Source organism: Gossypium raimondii, chromosome 12, assembly GCF_025698545.1.
Source record: "Gossypium raimondii isolate GPD5lz chromosome 12, ASM2569854v1, whole genome shotgun sequence".
NCBI classification, from domain to species: domain Eukaryota; kingdom Viridiplantae; phylum Streptophyta; class Magnoliopsida; order Malvales; family Malvaceae; genus Gossypium; species Gossypium raimondii.
The window spans coordinates 28698145-28713853 of record NC_068576.1 but is presented as its reverse complement, the minus strand read 5'-3'; positions in this window follow the sequence as shown (position 1 = coordinate 28713853).

Here is a 15709-nt window from a genome sequence, read left to right as displayed (position 1 = left end):
AAATATAATAATTAATTATAAAATGCCAATAAAATAAGCTCATTAAGTGTAGAAATGACCTAAAATAACTAATACATTTGACATCGGTCAAATACCCCACACAACTAGTATGATACATGAAATTAAATAGACACTTATTAACAAGATAACGTAAATAAACATATAACTCTAGAATGATATACAATTGACTCATAATTTCTAAAATTAGATGTGTTAATCCACTAAATTACAAAGGAAACAATTAATATTAAGTATATGTTTCCATCAAAATAAATATACAAATATACAATTATGTACAAATGAATATAAGTGGTGGAAGTATCAAAACTTGGCATAACTGTCATCCATATGGAGTACTACCTAAGTCATATAGGACTTTTCGGCTTGTACCATTTTGCGACTTAGGTTGGTTCTGTCACATCCCAAAAATTAGGTTAGAAGAAATTAGGATAGTGAAATCAAGAGTGGGCACGTCTTGTTTTTTAGTTAAGATTGTGAAATTTTTTCAAGTGAATTAATTTGGTTCAGTGGTTAGGTGTTGTGCTTGGGTATGAGAGGTTCTGAGTTCAAATCTTCTGTCTTGCATTTTTGCTATTTTTACCTAAATCCTTGTCTTTCAACATCTGATTTATATATTATTTTCATTCAACTGAGGACAAGAATGAGCATGCTGGTTCAGTGGTAATGCTTCAGCTTACCCCTTTGGTCATGTGTGTGAGTCCCTGTATGTGTGGAAATTGTTTTTGGTTTTGAACTCTAAGGGAAATCTAATGGGTGGCTAATTAGTTTGATTTAGTGGGACGTGGGTGGTTGGATTAATCCCTTAAACCACTCCCTTTTTTTACCGTCTATCCTCTGTTTCACACTTCTTTTCTTATTTTCTTTTTATTTCTTCTTGAGTTTCATTTTTTTCTTTCTTTTTGTTTTGTTTTGCTGCTATTAAGTTGTCGAGGAATTATCTTTGTGACTCTTTCATCATCATAGTGAAAATCAAAACCCTTCAGCAGAGTAGATGCAGTTTTTTACGTTGTTTCGGAGAAGATTCGAGAGTGCCAATTGTGATAAATCAAATCTGCCATTAGGTGTGTGATTTTAACCCAAAACATCGATTAAAACTCGGAAAAACTCAAAAAATATACTATTTTCAAAATTGTTCCGCGTCACATGGTCGTGTGCTAGACCGTGTGGACCACACTGTCTGGGCTATTTGAACCATGTGGTCCACATGGGCTGGCCAGTTGGGTCGTGTGGGCCACACGGCCGTGTGGGCCCATTTTTTGGAAATTTTTACTTACGCCCATTTGACTAAAATCGCATAATTAGACCATACGTAGGATCTGCTAAGCTTGAATAAGACTCGAAATATGATATCTGTCAGTATACGATATGACTAAGGTAAGTGAAAAACTTATAGACGATCTGTGTTTTAATAGCTTTGAAAGCACAATTACGTGTAAAAACAGGTATGACATTTGTTTGTAGAATAATTGTTAGTATAAGCAATTTGATATATATGATTTGTAAGAAATATGATTAGGTATGCATGCCATACCATTTATGTGATATGTACGTATGTTATTATGATTGTGCATGTACATTGGGGTGGGTTTTGGATATGATAGATGAAGTGTTTTGTGGCAGTTTTATTATAATTTTGGTGGTTAAACCGTAATATCTGTCTGGCAGCTCAGCTACACTAGTATGAGTGTTATACCACCACAACCCGGTGTGATTTGATGGATGGACTCTTGTAGTCCTATTTGTTGTGATTAGCTGGACAGAGTTGGAGTGTAGCGGATTGGGGTAGGATCTGTGATTAAACCTATATCAGAATTTGTGTTTGCATTTGTATCTGAATCTGATTATGTGTTTGAATCTGAATATGCATTTATATTCGATTATGGAATACATCTGATTCTGTATATGAGATTAGTGTTGAAGACTATTGATTTTGAAATTATGAATTTCGTTATGATATATGATTATGAAAAATATGATATTCTAATCTGACATATGTTTTTGGTAATGTGTACATCATAAGTAAATTTTTTGTGATGATTTTTTTACATTTGTGTTTATACTGTTGCGAGTTGAGTCACACCCTTGGCTTCTAGCTCACCTATTTTTTTAATACTTTTCAGGTGACCTTCAGACCTAGGATTTGGTGGTGATTCTGGAGCTCGGTTCACACAATTTGGTATAAATATGTTTTGGATTTTGATTTCGAACTTTACGGTCTTTTGGATTTTAATTTGTTTTGGAACATTAAATTTTGGTTTTTGGTATTTTTTCTTGCCTACGTATTATTTATAACTCATAAACACATCCAAGACGACATAATTGATGGAACCCTAAGATTTTAAGAGATAAGAATTTTACAACTCTATTGGTTAAACATTCTAGATTGTTTTTATAAAATTAATAGAACAAGGTTTGCGTTAAAGTGTTCACACGCGATCTTTTGAATACTTATGTTTTTAATAAATTAAATAACTTTATTTCTCTGAAAATAAAACTAAGTTTTCACGTAAGTTAACCGAAAATGTTTTTATGAACATTGTAATCTTCATAATCCGACCTTAACGTCTAGGCTGGGTTTGGGCTGTTACAGGTTCGATTTGAAGAACAGGCTCGACAATATAGGTTAAGCACGAAAGTAGTTTAACACATTATATTGTCCCCTATACTTTCCTATTATCCGAATAATCTCACCACCTTATATCCACTTCTTTCACCTTCCTTATTTCTCCTTTACTAAGGCCTCGTATAGTACTCATGGGTACAATCATCCGAGCTCGTATATTTTTTCCAACTCACTTTGCTTTTATTTTTTTTCTTCAACATTTTCTAATTTGACATTTTGCCTTATTTTCTACAAGTTCAAAATCTTATACGCATTATACCATACAATTCCTTAGTTTACTTATTTTTTCTCTTTTGAAATCGCCAAGATGTATCTACCTAATCCCTCAATATCAATGGTCGGACGTCTAAATCTGTGCATGAACGAAGAAATAAAGGATTAAATAGAATATTCATTAGGCTTAAAGTTTCATTCACGGTTTATCAAGAAAATAGATTCAAGCTCAAATGAGGTACTAGGGAAAAATATTTACGAGATAACTTTCTGCCTCAAAAATTGTCTACCAAACAATTCTTAGGTCATCCCTAGATAATTCTATACATGGATTAAATCTACCAAATCTATTAATTTCTACAACCTATAATTTAGCTAAACATGCATGCTATTTATATACCTATTTATCATGGTATACTTAACATCTTAAATCTATTCATAGTGTAATAAATTGAACTAATTAGTCTAAAATTAGAAAATTTAGAATCAATTATTATCAAACTAAATTTAGTTTATTCACAAATTCATATTAACAAGCCCTTACCAATCAGTTGTATTTCTACAAGCTCGAACACAAGCAAAACACACAAAATAAAAATTAAAAAACTATTTAAAAAATAAAAATAATAGAAAATTTTAAAAAATTTTCCTATGTCACCCCCTCACTTTATTCGACACATTGTCCCTAATGTGCACTAAAAGATAAAGGAAAGAGGTTGCCTAATTAGCTTTGAAGTCTATCGCAAATGGTGGAACTGTCTCTTCCTTGCAATTTTGGCTTGAATTTGTAGTGTATCATAATTTTTGAGGTTCCTAGACAAAAAAAGAAAACACAAAAAATATAAAATTATTCTTTTTAATTAATTCTTTTTCTTTTTTATAACAAAAATAAAAAGATAGAAGTAAAACTCCCTCATAGTCGCCGAAGATGTCATCATCAAGCTTGTTTGTGCCATCATCGTGCTCATCCGAGACGACCATCACCGCATCCCTTCTCAATGTGGATGGACTCACTAGCATAGTTTGGGAGGTGTCGGAGGGTGGAATGGGTGGTGTGGTGCCTGTTGGTGTGACTAGTACGGGGCTATCCAAAGTCGAGTCAACGCTCTTGCTCGTCATGTTGGGCCATCCACTGTGTCTGGTGCTCGATGTAGGGGCCATTATATGCCTGAACCACTCTTTTCTCATTAAGTCCTATAAAACCCTCTGAGATTAGCATACCCGTGGTTGTAACCTCCCTAACCTGGCCTAGACGTTATGACCGCATTATGAAGATTACATTAACTACCAAAATGGTCTACTTTAAACTTTCGTAATTCGAAACATATTTTAAAACCATTTGCTTATCTGTTCAAAACTGGTGAATTTGATTGTTTATGATAATTTCAGAAATTGATTAATTTAATATTGCTTTTGTAAAGATTAATCATTTTAAAATTTTAGTTGGATTTTATTAAAACCCATTTTTAGTATTGCAATGGAAAAGTATCGCATTGACAGATTTTATTAAAAACCAAGTTTCATGCATAACCATTTTAAATATCAATTTAAGCAGTTTAAAAAATTTTTGTCAGCAAATCAAAATAATCCCAAAATTCGAAAGCTATCCAAGTCCTAACCTCGAGGATTATCTGAAATGAAATCAAAAAACTAAAGGGTGAGCTAATAAGCTCAATGTGAGTCATAACGCAAAATAATCAATATAAGACAGTATAATAGCAGTCAAGCCAGTAATTAAATAGAGAGCAATATAGATTCAGAGTTACAATATGTATGAACATGTAAATGCAATATTTTCAGAGAAGTTCCTACCCAACTCCGCTACACACCATAATAAGAGTTCCCCAGAATTCATCCAGCCAATAACACACTAGTTTGTGGTCAAACCACCAGTAATTGTGGATAAACTGCCAGTATTATGGACAAGCCACCAGTATTGCAAACAAGCTGTCAGTATTGTAGACAAGCTACTTTTCTGCAACATTGGTGACTTGTCCACATGCATTGCATGATAGTAGAAACAATATGCCTAGTACTGCCAGTATATGTGGACAACTCACCAATGTTGCAGACAAGTCACCAATGTTAGAGTATTTACTTTCAGCCAATCCTAATAAAATGATTTATTTCTAATTGGTCACTTCACCAATAATTTTTAAGCATTCAGTTAGTCATAAGTTCAGTATGGATCATGTGGATATTATTATTCATTCACATATATTACTTATGGACAAATCAACCACAGTCTTAAATTGGTCAGAACCCACACTTTGAATGAAAGTACCATAATACATATACTCCTTCACACTCCTACGCTTCTGATCTAATTAGATCTTGTCTCGATTTAATTATAGCATAATGGTACATACACCAAAAACACATGTGTCAGTTTCGACTATACATTAAAATCCTTTTATGAAATCAAATGAGAATCGACTTACTCTATCACCCTTTCAAACGAATATCCAATAATCCTTTTATGCTTATGCAAATCCGAGCGATTCGGACTAAAACCTTCAAAGAAAACATAATATACATAAATAAGCGTAAGATTCGACCCTATCAAAGAAAAGAAAGATTTGAGATTTGCTTAGACCAATCATCACTTACGCTTTATCAGGCTAGATCGAAAAATTACAGTTCAACGAAAATCTTCAATAGATGGAGGAAAAACAACTATGGAGAAACAAAAATGAGTAAAAGATGAGTAGAAATATAATGTATCAAATTGAAAAAGAAAGAAGATTAAAGGACATCCAATTACAACCAAAAGAAAAGAAAAGAGGAGAAAAGGAGAAAAATGGGAGGCAACGGTGCCGACGACGACAGTGGAGCGGTGATGGAAAAAGAATGGAGAAAAGGGAAGGGCAGTGGTACAAGGGCGGTTATGTGGTGGTGCAACGACAACAACTAGTGGTTAGAGTGGTGTCAAAAAGAGAATATGGTGACACAAGGTGATGATGAAGAGAAAAAGGAAGAGAGGAGAGAAAAGATGAAAGAAATTAAAGTTGAAGGTTTTTTTTTTTGTGATAGAGCGGTGTGTACTAGTCAAAAGGGGAGGAAATGGAATGTGAGGGAAACAAGGGGAGTGAAAAGAGGAGAAAATAAGTAAGAAAAGATTAAGAAAATGGAGGAAAGAATCTTTGTGTTATGGCAAGTAATTTGGGCGACAAGGAGGGTTGACTAAGGGGTGTGCCAAATTTAAAATAAAAATGCTAGAGAAGGGAATCGAACATGGTCTCAAGGATAACTACACTACTTAACCACTAGGGTAGCTACTCAACCTTATTCAAATGCTAAAGATAACTAAATAAAAACAGGACGTGACAGTGGTAGTACAGGTTGGGGTGCCTCTATTGGTTCTGAGAGCTCATGGTCTCTTAAGTAATCTCGATGTGCGACCACCTCCTTTTTTTTTCTCCACCAGATCGACACGTTGATTACAGAGTCGTGCATAGATGACATTGTTTAAAATGCCCTTCGATAGGTAGGTCGGTTCTTTAGGATCAATTACAGCACTTATCCTCCAGTACATTTTCGCATGTTCTCGAGGATCTAGTCTCCCACATTAATCTGTCAGCCTAGCTAAATAGCGTACAGAAAAAAGAACACAATCACGGGTCACCTCTGTGACGTACTGAGCATGTAATAGTTTTGCACTAATAAAGTACATCCACGCATTGGCTTCAATGTCATAATCGATTGTTGAAATCGTAATGGCTCTGGGTTACCTGATTTCGAAGCCAATTGCCTCAACCCTCGATTAAGTAGTTAATTATATCATCATAGTCCACCTCATCCTCATTTAATTTTTTGTAAACATTTGAGGTAGGTGTCCTATAAAGGGCTTCGATCGCGACTGGAGAGACGTCTACGCACACGCCTCTCACAAAGACTTGGTTGTCTTGGGCTTCAAGAAAGTTCACGTAAAATTCCTAAACGATCGATATTACGACTGATTTGAGTGGTTTTCGATAGAATGTGTTCCAATTTAACCGGTTGACTTTCATAATTATCGGGTCATGAAATGATTGCATGGAAAAATCGAAGCCACATTCTGAGATCATTGGTTTATCAAGATTTGCCACTCCAGCCACGACATTATCGGAGACAAATCATCTCCTCGGCTCATCGAGAATATCGTGTTCCTTGATTCACCGAGATGCTGGTCGTTTGTGAGAGAACCAAAAACATGTTATATAATCATGTTCGAGATTTAAATAAGCTTATGAAAGCTCTTTCAAAAACCCAAGACTGATTAAGAACTAAAATGTAAAATTTTCAAAATTATTGGGTTGACGTTGCAACTTTAGAAAGTTCATGTCATGACATCAAGAGTAAAATCTCAATGTCACGACTACAATAGTGCAATGTTATGACTTTGAAAATAAGAGGTTGAGGTCGTGACATCACTAGAAGACGTCGTGAGATTGAAGGTTGATGTCGCAACATTCATAGAGTGGTGTTGCGACAATGAAGGTAGACTCCTTCAAAACTTGCATTATTTGATTCAACCTATCAATTTGGAAAACTTAATGGGTTTAGAGGCACCAAAGTACAATTCAACTCAACATATATAATCATTTACAAATCTCAAACCATTTAAGCCTTATACTATTTATATACACACCTTAAACAATTTGTATGTCATTTTTTTATCTAACATCTATTATCCAAAGTAAATTACAACTTAAAATCAACTTAACCCTAGGTATATGCCATTTAACGAAACATAGGGAGATTATACAAACATTACTGAGTTGAGAGTTGTATATTGGATGCTGAATTACTTTTCGAAACCTCTAGAACTACTGATACCTATGCATGAAAATAACCAAATAGTATGTTGAGCGATAAAACTCTGTGATACTTTCAAAATCCAAGAAAGTAAAACATGAAAATTAACATGTTAAGAAAAAAAAACATTACATTCAACCATTCATGTCTGATATACCAAGTTTATACAATAATCCATTCGACCAAATTCATATAAACATATCATGTCATGCTTTATAACCACATATCACATTAATTTTCATTTCATTTCATACTACTTATTCATTTCATCATCTTGATCTTTCTCGAATTTATTGATTTGTTTATATCCATATTGGCCCTTTGGGCTTGTATTAATCGGTTTATATGATCTTACACGTGCTATCATGTGTCATATTTCACATACATGCACAATATACCATTTTCATCATTATTTTGTATCACATATCATTTGGCAAGTTCAAGTTTTATAACCTTTATCAACCAAACACGGACTTAAGACGAATACAAGGATCTATTTTACTCTATCATCCTGGGTTGTTTAACAATGATGACTTTTAGAACTAGTACATTCTACCAATTTGTGTTGCCCGACAACGATGAATTTCACTATTTGTTAGTACTATTCATTCTACCATCTCAGGTTGCACGACAATGGTGGTTTATAATAATTATTCATGTGGCCGAATGACATGCCAACTATTCAAACAATTAATAGGGTAACCAATGTCCAATTATATATCATTACATGTTCAATATCATACTTCCATACTATTTCTGTTATCAATTCATATTATGAATCATTTAACAAGTTTATACCATGCTTATTTTTATTATGTTCGAATGAATTCATAAGAGAAGTAATGATCTTACTTCAATAGTTAGTATGCAATAATCATGTATATATATAAAGTCAAATCATAAAGTTCAAACCGAATTTTTTGTTACTCGTCTAAGATTTTTGTCTTTCCTTTCTCTCTAGATGGCCCAACATTGTCATTAGCTACATTCGATAAGTCAATTATAAAACAACCAATTCACACTCAGATCACATGAAAGCCCAATAGAACCATTTTTTGTATTTTACTCATTTTAGTCCTTATATTCGTGATAGCCATATTTTTCCGTATCTAACATCAAATCAAAATCTGATTTTACATTCTTTCATTAGGGACCTTAAACTTCGTATCTATAACATAATTTTATGATAGTTTTCAATTAGTTTAATTTAGTCACTAATATCATAAAGTTATCTAACAAGTTCTTGATAATAAGTGCCCTCTAGTCACTTTCATAAAAGCCTAATAATTATTCTGAGTTGTGAGAAAATTAAAACAATTCTTGCTAATAAATGCCCTCTAACCACTCAAGCTGAGGTTAGAAAACACTAGGGGGAGTTTGATGAGATAACTCATTGCCATATGCTGGCAAGTGTGGCCAACACCCTATATAGGCAATTAGAGTGGTGGAAGACCGCCAAAGTGATTCTAGATAAGCTAGAAGACATGTTTGGAAGCCAAGTTGCCTTGGCTCGACAATATGCCATAACTAGCTTGGTGAAGCAAAAGCCCGGTATTTTGGTCAAAGACCATATGATAACTCTTACAGAAAACTTTTCCGAGGCCACAGACAGTAAGGTTAATTTAGACCAAAACACTCAAATTGGGATGGTGTTCAAAAGCTTGTCCAAGGACTTTACTAGATTTCGAGTTGCATATAACATTGGAAAAAAAAACAAACACTCACGCAACTTAAGAAGGAGTTACAATCATATGAGTTTATGTTGAATGGCGATTAGCCAGTCTAAAGAACATAAGTAAATATAGTTGTCACTTTTTTCCTCAAAAGAGAAGGGAAAACGCGCTAAGAAAGGTAAGGTTAAGGTCTCTAAGCCACCACAAGCGAAAAAGAAGATAACCAAAAAGTCTAAAGACTTATATAAGTCTAAATGTTTCTTTTGCGATAAGGAAGGGCATTTCACGGCAATCTATAAAGAGTGGAAGGAATACCTGGCCACCATTTAACACTTGAAACCTGACCGAGTCGTTTTGACCGCCAAATTAAATTTGGCGAGTTACATTAGCCACCGAAGTGACTCTCCATTTAGTCCCAACCTAACCTCCAACACACCAAGTATATACAGCATAAAATGTGCTAAGTTATAACACAGTAGCGGAATAAATCATACACAGAATGAAAAATATGCGAGCTTAGAGAACAAATAGAGAAAAAAGGTTCAAATACAACCTAAGTTCGCACATAACCAAAACATCATGGATTCGCATGCAAATAAGCATATAATAGAGTTATCACGACTAAGGGTTCGCATGCGTATTAGGGTTGCAAACATATAAGGGTCACAATAAAACTGGGTCGTATATGATATTAAGTCATACTTTGGTAAAAAGAATACAACATGATATGCATGCAATGAAAATAAAAGAAACATTAGTATTTATTCATATTAAAAAGAGACAGATTAATAAGTGAATATATTTAGTGCATAGTTTGCAAAAACTGTTAATAAAAAAGACAAAGTAGACTTAAAAAAATCGTCTCAATAACAAATGTAACATAATAATACTGAGCCCAAACAATTAATCCCATCGAATTTCTCTCGGGTTCTCTAGTATTTGTTCAAGATCTAGCCTCTCCCAAGTTATCTACCTCGCCACTGTCATCCGCGACCTACTTACCTACGAAGTGAGAGAGAAGTGGGTGAGTTCACTGAGAACTCAGTGAATATTCAAAAAAACATAAGAGTATGCTTAGAATACGAAGTTTAAAATAATAAGGAACTTAGTTTGGAAATTATTTCGCGTGCTAGGTTCGCTGTGAATATGCGAGACCTAGTTTGAAGATCCTGTTTGCCGAAAAACATATAAGTTTCAAAAATATTTTGAAATGTGCTTGTTGAAAATCATACTAAAAAAACTTGGCTTATTCTTGTTTGTAAACAGATATTGTAGAGCATGAAACATGCTCTTATAAGAATCTTTGAAGAACATAGGACATGTTCTCAACACTTGTCATAACTTGTCTTGTATTTCTGTTAGATATACAGATATCTTTATAACACCTAATAATGACTTAAAGAGTTCTTAACATGTCTCATTAGTGTAGTGTAAAGCTAAAAACTATCTTGTAAGCCAATATGTCCCTGTGAATGGAGTATAGCTCGACATTCTCTTATCTCTCCACATGTCCAGGGCCTCAACGCCCAAATCACAGAACTTGTAGGTGAGTACTCACAATCCTTTGGTATACCAATATATCCAAAATAAAGCTCCCAAAGGAGCTTGCGCAAAATAATTATCACATAGAGATCACATAGGTAGGTTGCTTGACAACACTTGTTCACATAAACCTGCACAAAAGCTCGTAAAACATAGTTCATAAAACCTTACTTTAAAAACATCTCTTTAAGATCTAGGCTTCATATAGGAGTACGTATAGAACATAACTTGAAACCATAACTTGAAAATAGAGTTTATAGAAAAGCTTACTCTTGGAACTTAGTTTAAAAACTTAAGTTTTTAGAAGCATAACAATACACTCATACTAAAAAAAAATAGTTAACACACATCTGGCGATTACTAGACACTCACCAAAAAGCTAAAAATTTTAAATGAGTTTTTCTTTGACTTTACCTTGGTAGATGGTCCGACTGGTCCGGTACATACATAAATACACAAATTACTTATGGAGACAAAACTTAGGAAATTCACACATGCAAGCGAACCTAGCTTTCTGGACGATCAACCCTAACAAGACAGATACGTACCTTAGTTGCTAAGAACTTGATTTTAAACCCTAATCGATGAGAGAATTTTCATGGAAAAAAAAGCTTATTTATAGCCACTAAGTTTCGTAATATTCTTAGGATACCCTACTTGACTTAAGAAACCCTAGTCGATTTAGAAGAAGGTTACATGCACGAAAAATATCTTAGATTCACAAAATCTTAATTTCCTAATTTAAGCTTGACTTGACTTTGACCGGCGAACACCAATTCGCCGAATCAATTGGCAAACTTCAATTCGCCACTCACCTGACGAACACAACTTACAATGAATCTAACAAAACCCTCTTACCGCATCTTTTGGCGTACACGACTTTGCCTTTCTTCTAGTGTACTTCTTACTAATATTCTTTTGGCGTACCTTCACTTGCGAGGCTAAGACTTCCAAGCCCAATATATGGATGTTACAACTCTTCCCCACTTAAGGCATTTCGTCCTTAAAATGTTTTCTTTCAAACAATTGAGGATATTGTTGCTTCATTGCTTCTTTTGTTTCCCAAGTAGCTTCATTAGTCTTGTGGTTTCGCCACAACACTTTGACCAAAAGAATCTTCTTTTTTCACAAGACTTTCACCTTACGATCTATAATCTTTACTAGTTCCTCCCCATAAGTTAAATCGGGTTGTACTTCAATATCTTCTGCTGACACTACATAGGATGGGTTTGCACGACACTTCCTTAACAGGGATACATGAAACACATCGTGAATTCAGTCAAGTTCGCGGGGTAACTTGAGTTGATATGCTATAGGACCGATTCTTTCCACTACTTCATAAGGACCAATGAGTCTCGGGCTTAACTTTCCTTTACACCCAAATCTTAGGAATTTCTTTCATGATGATACCTTAAGAAACACATGCTCGCCTACTTGGTACTCAACATCTTGCCATTTCAAACCTCTCACATATCATCTTCACCTTGTCTTCAGTCTCGTGAACTAATTCAGGTCCAACGATTCGCTTCTTGTCTAACTCAGTCCAACATAGAGGTGTTCAACACCTCCTCCCACACAATGCTACAAAGGGTGTCATCTGAATACTTACTTGGTAACTGTTGTTATATGCAAACCCTGCCAAAGGTAAATAACATTCCTAACTTCCTACAAACTCTAAACTTCCAACACTTGTATCACTCTCTCAGATTGGTCGTTTGTTCGAGGGTGATAAGTAGTATCGAAATTAAGTTTCGAACCCAAAACTTCTTGCAAACTCTTCCAAAATCTCAAAGTGAATTGAGGATCTTAGTTAGAAGTAATAGAAACTGGCACGCCATGAAGTCTCACTATCTCAGCAATGTAAATTTGTGTGAGCCTTTGCAAAGTGTAGCTTGCATGAATGGATAAGAAATGTGCACTCTTGGTAAGGCAATCCACAATCACCCAAACAACATCTTTCTTTGTTGGAGTCAAGGGCAGGCCTGACACAAAATCAATAGTGATCCTTTCCCGTTTCCACTCTAAAATCTTGAATGGCTGAAATAGTCACAGTATATTATATGCGATCGAGTCAGGTATGGGGTGTTACAATGAATGTGTCAAAATTAATTAGCTAAAGTGTTGTTAATTATGAGTTAATTGAAATGATAATGATTATGATATGCAATAAAGAAAATGAAAGGTGAATGTGTTCACTATGTGAGAATTCATGTGAATGCTACTTAAATGCCCTAGTAAACTTGGTGTGAGATGCCGTCAAATGTAGTGGTAATTTTGGTACATTTAAGCACTTAAAAAGCTTGTTCTCTAAGCATTTTAGTATTAATTATCATATTTTCAGCATTAGTAGCCTAAGTACAAAAATAAGCGTTTTTACACATAAGTTGATATTATTTAACCTATTAGGTCGATACGGGCCTTAGGGAGATTTAATGAGCTTACTTGAGTGTGCAGGATGTGTATTTCTAAAACCAAAAGCCTTAGGAACAATACCCGAGTGTAACACAAGCTTCCCAAGTCGTAACATGTGCAAGCGAACATCAAAAGTCATAGTTGAAGTGTCGTGTCGCAACACACACTTGTGTTGAGACGAAGGAGCACCTATGTTGAGACACAGGCCTGAATATGGAAGGAAATATACAGCTGATTCCTTGGACGGCAAGTTTGGGATATTTCCTTAATTGGACCTCAAACATTTGATATTATATTGCATAAATTAGAATCAACGTGTACCTAGGTTAAGTGGGCACCAAGTAATTCTTAGCCTATATAAGTCCCTTAAGGTTACCTAAATAGACAATCAATTCTAGACCTAGCCACATAGTTTTCTTTATATTTTATTTTTACATTCACTTGCGATCAGAGATTGTTCCGGAATCGCGCTTCAATTATTTATCAATGAGCAATTTCATTTTCTCTCTTTTATTCTTTTATTTGTATTTCGTTAGCCTGATCAACTAATGTTTGTATGAATATTAGAATAAATTATTGTGCATTATTTATATCTATCATGTTTTGACTATGGAATTGATTAATCGATTTAATTAGTTATTTATCTAAAATTAGGTGTTTATTCAAGAGTGCTTAATATATTAGGGAGTGACACCTCTAGTAGAATATCGAGACAGGTGAGACCGAAAAAGTACCCTATCGAGTATAACTTGTGTCAAACGGTGAGACCAAAAGGGTATTTGTATACATAGAAAAAGATTGAAAGGGTGACTTAAGTGATAATCCTTAGTGAAGATGAGACCGAGAGAGTTTCTTAGCTAAATGTAGTAAATAACTCGATCGAGGGTAATTAGCGACTTGATTGATAATTAGTAATTTAATCAATCATAAGCTGGGAACTCGTATCATCAACACTAGAAATAGGAAATCCCATTAGCTTAGTTTAGGTTAATTAATTTAATTAGTTTAATAAATACTTTAATTTGGATTCGCACTATTAGTTCGTGACTTGATTTAAATTAGTACTTATTTTCTGTAATTAATTTAATAATAAATTTCTCCCATCTACAATCCCTTGGGTATGATCCTCGGAATACTTATTAGGATTTCGTTGTAACACATATATATTATAATTTGACTTGTATACTTGCGAACATCACTGATATTTTTGGTGTGATATTTATACTTTAAATGATAACACATTTAGAGGCGGTCAGTGTGCTATGAGTTAGATATACTTGACATGCCAATAAGAATTGTTAACAGTACCGCGTATATTGCATATGAGATTATTATTTGCACTTGTGTGCCCATTAGTGTGATGAAAGATTACTATGCCCTATATGTGCTCATTGGTGTGGTGGTTGGTTCTATTTTGTATATTCGAATTTTTATTCCACCTATGTTTACTAAGGGTTGTGAATGTAATAATAATTATGTTTGTTATCGAGATTGTAATATGTTATGACTATTTGGGATGGTATGCTTGACTAATGAATTGGCTAAATGAGTTAAAGAACTAAAGACATTCTTGTAACAAATTGTGAATTTGACATAAGAGTAAATGATGAATAATGATACTAGAACTTTGATAAGCAATGAATGATAATATGCAAAGTTGAGTTAATAGTTGCAATTGAATGTGGAAATATGTTTAAATGTTCTTAAGAAGTCAGTTACTAATAAGTCATTCAATGGTAATAAAGGGTAATGAATCTAAAATGGCATATAAAGATGACAAATGCTAGGAACATTCACTAAAGGCATCAAATTCATTAATAAGAAAAAAAAGGGTAAAACAAAATTTATTAGGAGCACTAATAACCATATTGGATGCTTTGGTACATGGATTTGTTTTTCTTACGTAGGTTGAGGATCGACTTAGGAATACTACTTTCAAAATTTGCATCATATTCACATTCAAGCTAATGTAATTGCTACATTTTGAACCATTTTGACTGTGTACTTAAGTTGCTTAGTCAACATGTACTTAGGTTTGTTGCAAGGTACCATATGATGTAAATATTTAGTTGGCATATTTATAACAATATGGTATGTTTTGAGATGAACTATTTCAAATCTTAGTATGTTATCCTAGCCAATGGACCAAGTGTGGTGTTGTGATAAAGAGTAAATCTACGGTTGAATTGGGGTGTGAATGGTTATAGGCATGTAATTGTTGTGGCAATTGTAACACCCTAACCTGGACTAATAATGATATCTAATTAAACTATGTGACATGATCACATTTCACAAATGATCATGCCAATCTTATTTTTAATACTATTCATTAATTCACTTATGATATATCGATAAGAATTTGTTTTTATCAACAACTTATTTCTTTATGATTATCTAAATAAACACTATTCACATATTGCTCATTTAT